Source organism: Emys orbicularis, chromosome 15, assembly GCF_028017835.1.
Source record: "Emys orbicularis isolate rEmyOrb1 chromosome 15, rEmyOrb1.hap1, whole genome shotgun sequence".
Taxonomy (NCBI): Eukaryota; Metazoa; Chordata; order Testudines; family Emydidae; genus Emys; species Emys orbicularis.
In genome coordinates, this window is record NC_088697.1 from 22,114,376 (window position 1) to 22,122,046 (window position 7,671).

Sequence of the window (7,671 nt, forward strand, 5' to 3'; positions counted from 1 at the left end):
TGTGATCTGGACACCTGCCCACTGGGAACGAATCTGAGGCCCCCCCAACTCATTTTTCATAAGGCACCACATCACTCTTCAATTATGGTTACCTTTGGTTGCTAGCCAACTTAGCAACACAATGATCTAGAGGTAAGTAGCTCTGTGTCCCATGAACAGTGCCCATCAGATTGCAACAGGCAATGGGGCTCAATGGGAGAAATCAGAAAGTAACCCAAAGTCTGCCCATTCTGCTTCATTCTGTGATGGGACTTGGGTACGTCCATGGGATAGGGGTTGAGCTATGGAACCTGTGACTTCCTAGTTGCCCCTTCAAATCTTGGTCAGGACCACTGTGGCTGTCAGTCAGCTGTGGAGTGTCTGGTGGTCTAACAGAGAGGAGGTTCCCAATCCGGTTGTTGATGCCCACATTACAACCAATATTAATTGGCTGTTGCTGCAGAGAGATAGAGATCGGCAACAGAATGGTCCATGGAAATTTAACTCACTTCTCATCGCTATAGGTGGCCTCTCCGGGGCAAGGGGCAGCAATGCAATAAAGGTATCTAGAGACTTATGGCCCCCCATCACTAAACATCCAGGAACTTCACCAACGTTAGCAAAATGTTTTCTCACAACACCCCTGCGAAGAAGGAATATTAACCTCATTTTACAGCTGAGGAGCAGAAGCACAGAGAGATTCAGCGATTGGCCCAGAGTCATGGAAAATGTCCATGACAAAGCCAGGAAAAGAATTAAGATCTCCTGAATCGTCCTCCAGTGCTCTAACCTCTGGACCATCCATCCTCTGTAGCCTGTATGGTTGCAGTCCATGCTCGAGCTGCTCTTGAAGTACGTCAGTGAAGAATGTTCACACAGATCATACAGAACTATTTTGCTGGAAATTAAATCACTCCTCCATCTCGTTTCTACAGCTGCCAACTAGCCTCCCCATTCCTCTCCTTTGCCCATAGCTTGCTTTCTCTCTCTCCCTTCACTAAGCCCCATTAAAGCCCACAAAGCATCTGTTTTAATTAGGTAACAATTGTTATAAACAGAAAAAAATGCACTGGATTTACAGCAGCTTGGGAAAAATCTGCCTGGGCCTGTGATCGCCACCTGACCCCTTATCAGAGTGATGCAGTGCATGCCCCTCACACGGCTCCAGAAGGACAGAGATCAAATTGCTCTTTGGAATAGCTGGGGATTAAGAAATACTATTTGAAACGTTGCCAGCTAATCCTTCAAAGGGTGAGGAACCATCCCCTGGAGCACCCTGATGACAGAAAGCATCTTTCCTGCTTGTCTGGAGTTCAGTTTAAGAATCCCGCTCCCTCCCTCTTCTTTTCTGAACGAGCTCCAAGGTTGATTTCCTGCGTGCTTGAATAGGACCAGCTTGACACAGCCTGCCTTGGGATGAAATCACCAACTTGGCTTGCCTTCTGTCTGAAAAACAAAATCCTTCTGCAGGGCTTTCATCTAGGGAGAGGACAAGGATTCTAAAACACAAACAGGCCTCTGCCGACGGACCGATGTCTGAGTAAAGCTCCCACTAGCTATTTATTCTCTTTGGTTTTTAATAAACGTCACCCTGCTAATATTTTAACGCTTAAAAAAAAATTCTCTTCCTGTTGCCTCGATAATCCCAAATTGAGGAAAAATGGCCAGCCAATCAAAATACAAAATACTGAGAGGTCAAATCTAGGTAGAGTGCTTCAGAGACTCTGTGGTATCAAAAATTGAAAAGGGATGCCATCCAGGTAGAAATCGCACCTAGGGCAAGCAAAGCACAGGGCTAGAAGAGAGGAAGGATGGCCCAGTGCTTAGGGCACCAGCCCAGGACTTTGGAGAGCTGGATTCAATGCCCTGCTCCACCACAAACCTCCTCTGGGACCTTGGGCAAGTCACTTAGCAGCGCTGGACCTCAGTTCCCCATCTGTAAAATGGGGATAATAGCTCTGCCCAAAGTCACAGGTGTACTGTTAAAGAGTGTGAGGGGCTCAGTAATGGGGGTCCAGATATGTACCTAAGCATGGCGAGAGAGAGGGGGAAGAAGGCAGCTGACACAGGCGAGTCATTAATCTGTCTCAGTTTCCCCGTCTGCGAAACAGAGATAAAACAGCCTCTGTACTAAAAAACTTGTCACTCCCGGCCCAAAGGCTACTTGCCAGCCTTCTCCTGTAAGGAGAAAGAAACAAAGTTTTTATAGTATTTACAAGTCCATAAAAACATTTTTGAAAGCTGAAACATTTTGAAAAGCTGGGCTAATGCTGACCTACGGTGGTACGGCGAGGGACTCAAAGCTGGGATTGTCCAAAGGAAACTATGGGAATTTGCTCCCAAGATCCATTAAAATTCAGTGAGAGTTAAAGGTGATTTAGGAGCACAACCCTCATTGACTTTCAGGGCGACTTGTGCGCCTATGTCACGTAGGCACTATTGAAAAATCCACTGAGGGGAAGATTTTGAAAAGTACTTAAGGGATTTTAGGAGCACAAGTCCCACGTGGGAGTTCATGGCAAATGGACACCTAACTCCCTTAGGCACTTTTGAAAATCCCCCCTGAATTTCTACGGAACTTGGGCATCTAACTTCCTGAGCTTCCTTTGACATCCCAGCCTAATTCCTTAGTGTTTTTGAAACACTTTTGGACTCTCTGACAAAGGTGCCAGGGACTAGGGTTAAGGCCTATTATGGAAATGCCTGAACTACAGGGAGTAACAGAAAGTTCTATAGGAGGGCAAAGTGTAACTACTGTTAACTGAAAGGGGCTGCAATGGGTGGCCTGCGAGCACTTGCAAAATGTGGGCAGACGGGGACTTTAGATACAGGGCTTGACTGACAGATTCTTTGCCTTTTGGCTTTCTGGCTGGAGTAATGCTGCACATCCTTGACTGTCCCTATAGGTCAGTGGTTTTCAACCTTTTTTCATTTGTGGACCCCTAAAAAATTTTGAATGGAGGTGCAGACCCCTTTGGAAATCTGAGACATAGTCTGAAGACCCCCCCAGGGGTCTGTGGACCACAGGTTGAAAACCACTGCTCTAGGGCTTGTGGGAGAAGTTAGTCCTAAAACTCCCCTGTATACATGCTCATCAATAAATTACTCACTGCAGGCATACAGAATTGCATAGGTTGCCCTAGCATGCGATAAAAAAGCATCTCAGAGCCACCTCAGCACCACTGCTCCTTTTTCATAGATCTCCCATTCAAGCACCCCCTCAACCCAACCCTGCTTTGCTTGGGAGAGCTACCAGGACCACAGCACAAGGCTCTGTGATTGTGGCAGGATGGGATTGTGTTAAGTGGGCGCACACAGCCCAGCTGCAGGCAACGCTGGGTTAAGCCCCTGTTATGTACGTGCCAGTGCTAATTCTTGCTTGCGCTTCTGCTGGTTGGAAAGAGGGGGTCTGGGAGCGGCCATATGGTTATTATTGGTACTGGGGAGGCATGTGGCAGGGAATCACATTTTCCTTTGGGCCACACTCAGCCTGCACTTGTTTATCGTGGGGGAGGGACTGGAAAAATCATTGACTCACAGTAAGGAACAAAACATCGCAGCACTGAAGATGAAAACGGCTCGTTTCAATCAAGCTTTATTTGGTTGGTGCGGGGAGAGGGAACTCAACATTTTAATGGGGAAATTTGGCAGCTGCATGTTATTCCTCCCGAGCCGAGCGCGTGGGAGGGACAGATCCCAGCGCCAGTTCTCTTTGGGGGTCTTCCACCAGTTTCGCTGCTCTGTACTATGCGTGGTTTAACCCACACAGAAAAATACAAGGCTCTTTGCACCTGAAGCTGTGTCTATTTCAGCTACCAGAGGGTTTTTGAAATGTCCGGATCTGATGTGAAACCGTAGACCTACAATCGCCTCTAAGCTATAGCAATTGTTCAGGCTCAGAACTTTGCTTGTGGCCCTTATCTGTGTGACAGATATGGCCAGGCCCAGGAGACAGAGCACAGGACCGGCACTCAGGAGACCCCAGCTTTGCCATCAACTTGCTTGCAGGTGGGGCAAGCCGTGTCAATCTCTGAGACTCAGTGTTCCATCCGCTTTGGGGCAGAGTTAGCGATGCTTATCCACTTTGTTAGAGAGCTTTGTGATCCACAGTAGAAAAGCATTAATAGCGTGAGTTATTCCAAGGGGACAAACCACAGTCCCGGATACCACGCCGCTGAAGTCTGGAAAAATATTTCTATTCACATCCATTGGGACCCCCAGCTCCAGCAAGTAGAATGAAAAGCTCCTGCATGGTGAAAATATTTTCCCCTCCCCCCACCATGACACAATTCTCACAGAAGGATCCTACCAAGTGTTAGGTGAGCCGCCCAGACCATCCAAAGTTGGTTCACACAAGCTGCTTATTCAAAGCTCGAGTCTGCAAAACTGGGCTGGCCAACTCACAAGAACTGTCTCTCCCCAGTCAGGTTTCTGGTGCTTCCTGGTCCCTGCGAGAGGGGTTGAGAACAGACTCTCCATAGCACGCCAGCCCCAGCCAGAGCACAGAAGTCATCCCCTCCACCCCGCCCCCCCCCCCCGCCAAATTAAAACAACAGGGGGAAATTACCCCACATTTGTGCTAGTCTCCAAGGGTATGTATCCACTGCAATCATGAGATGGGACTGCAGCTTCTATAGACCTACCCAAGCTAGCTTTAATCGAGCCAGCTCGGGGATTGGAGAAGTGAAGCTACAGCAGCAAGCAAGTAATCACCTGGGGTCCTGAGTGGACTTGAACAGTCTGTGCGGGCTCACATGCTGTCATGGCTTCACTTCGTCCGGTACCTGAGTCAGCTAGCTTGGGTACATCAACACAAACTGCAGCCACCCCCTGTGATGCAGAGTAAACATCTCCTATTATTGCCCAGTGCCTCATTTACATAGACCTCCGAGCTGACTTTAATCACTGTGCTTAAGCATGGTGAAATGAGGCTTGACAAAGGGCGTTAAGCTCACTTGCGAGGCTCCTGCAGACAACATCTAAAGGGGATCTGAACTGGGTCTAAGTTCTGAGCAAGGATTGAGCCAGGAGGATTCTATTGTATCCAATTCCATTTGCCCACCATGAATGCTGCCAGGACAATATGAGCATGGAAAGAGCATTAGTGTTTTCAGTTGTAATTCGCAGCTCTCCTTTCTGGCCTCTCTTGTCTGGCAGCAGGCAAACACATGAACAACGGAGAAGAGCCAGAGCTCCAAGTCCCTCCAAGCATGTCCCAAAAAAATGGGAAACTGTTTCTGCTTCCATTTCTTGCTGACGTCACACAAGACTAATCCCTCCCCTCCACCCCCAGAGATTCTAGAACAGTGAGTGTCTCGCACAGCTGAAGAGGTTCCTATCCTGAAGTGTAACAAACAGGAAAGAGGGATGAAACATCTGGAAGGAGCAGCTGGTTCTCATCTCTGTAGCCCGTGTGTTCAGCACATACTCTATACCTGCCAAGGCTCATCTACCTACAAAGAAACAGAACGTGGATGCTCAGACGAAACAGCGCTGGTCAGAAATGAGCTTTTGTTACAGGTTCTTTAACAAGCAGGCGCATTGATGATCTCTCCATGTAATGCATAGAACAGTCTGCAATTACACTGTCCCTTTCATCCGACGATCGCCAAGTGCTTCCACAAAGGCGGTTATGTAGTAAGCTGGGGAACCAAGGCCGAGTACGGTTACACAACTTGCTCTCTATCATACAGGTAGTCAGTGGCAGAATCAGGTAGAGAACCCCTGGGTTCTATGCCAGCCAATCAGCGGAGGGGAGCACAACACACCTCCCAATCTACGCATGTACTTACCTGGCTTCCATCACCAGAGAGTCTGAGCAGCCCACAATCATGAATGGATTTATCCTCACTACGCTGCCGAGAGGCAGGGAAGTGCTATGGGGAACTGAGGCATGGGGTAGATTAATTGACTTGACCAAGGACAAATTGATCCTAGGTCTCTTGAGGCCCATCCCAGTGCCCTCCCACTAGACCTGCCTTTCTTCCTAGCCATGTGTCCCACACGAGGACATGGGCTACATCAGTCAGGGCATGAAAGATGAGGAGATGCAGGTCTTGTCTGGGGACGGGAGAAGAGAAGTCGCTGCAGAGCAGCACGTCCCATCTTCCAGATGGGAACAGAGGAATCACGGGGTCGAGGAGGAGGCAGTTCCACCCAGGCAGCCCTACCTATGGACAGAAGGAGAAGGAGGTACAGGGAAAGGAATGGCTCCCATCTGTACTCAGCTAAACTGAGCCCCAGCACTCAGGCTCATGGACGTTTATAGGTCAACTCCACTATTATTGATGTAGTTCAGTCATTTCTAACACAGTCACGGCGCTGCCAAGCAGCAGCTGTGGGAGTCGCACAGAAATAATCCCAGCCTAAGCTTCCGGGGGCATCATAAATTGCGCACGTCGTCAGCCAGCAGAATCCTGAGATGAAATTATTTCCTCTGCAGTTGATTATTTCCAACCCTTTGTAGCCCTTACGGCACACGCTGAATTGACAGCCCTGTAGAATTAGGCACTCCATTTAGCCAGCGAACAGGTATAGCCAGGGCAACGGTAATGCAAGCATCCAGCCCGTTCTGTCCCTGCCAACGTGCTGTTACCCTGAACCGGAGGGACCCAAACTAGGGGAATGATGGGAGTCCAGGCTCTGTGGCCATTCAACTCATTGGGCTCTCTGCAGAGACTGCCAAGAAGGGAGTGAATTAGAGACAGCTGAAGGGATGATTCTCACAAGGTGGATGCCCAGCAACTAGACTGAGACTCCACCAACTCATTCCATGTAGGCTACAGAACCACCATCAATTGGTCACAGTCACTCCCAGTCTGGTCTGGCTGTGAACCAGTGACCTCAGGGTCAAAAGTTCTATCCCCTTGACCCATCCAGCTTTGCAGTATTTGGTATTCAGCTGTACCACACAGGAGACTCAGCTGCTTGTGTCACTTAGTAACACTTACTGTCGTGGTAGCAAACACACCTTAGTCATTGGCAAGGATGGGAAGGGACAGACAGAAAACACACGACAGGGAAGCAGTGTTTTGATCAACTGTGGCATGAACTGGGGTTTAACTGTAATCCCCTTTGCTGCAGTTCCCATGCTATGCAACTCAGCGTCCCGCTCTGAAACACCAGTGCTTCAAAATGACGTCCCCGGTGCGTGGGGCCAAACCCAGCATGGATTTTGCTGCCCTCCCCCCCCCGACATCTGAGAGCACTCCTGGGGTGAAACAGACCTAATACTGACGTTTATCATGGCCAGACACACATCTTCTTGCACTGGCACAGAGCCATGAAACCATCGCACTTTTAAGAATTTTCCCCCACTCCCAGACACTGCTTTTCAATATTTTGCCTTAAATCTTCTGGTGTATTTGATTAACCTGACCCAGCTGTTTTCCACTTTCAACAAATCATAAATCTATATGCTTGGGTGAGACAGTGTGTGTCTAAGAATGTGTGCCTGAGGATGTGTGCGTGTGTCCACATCTGAATGTGTCCCTGCGTGTGTGAGAAATTGCAAACGTGTAAGTCCAAGTGGGCAAGAAAAGTTCAAACGTGGATGAGACCACGGCTGAGGCTGTGCAGGGATCGGGGTGTGTGTGTACTAATCTCCATGAGTCCATGCATGAATGTATGGATGAGTTAATATACCTGTATGTATGTGTGCACGCACACACATACAAATGTACGTTTGTGTAT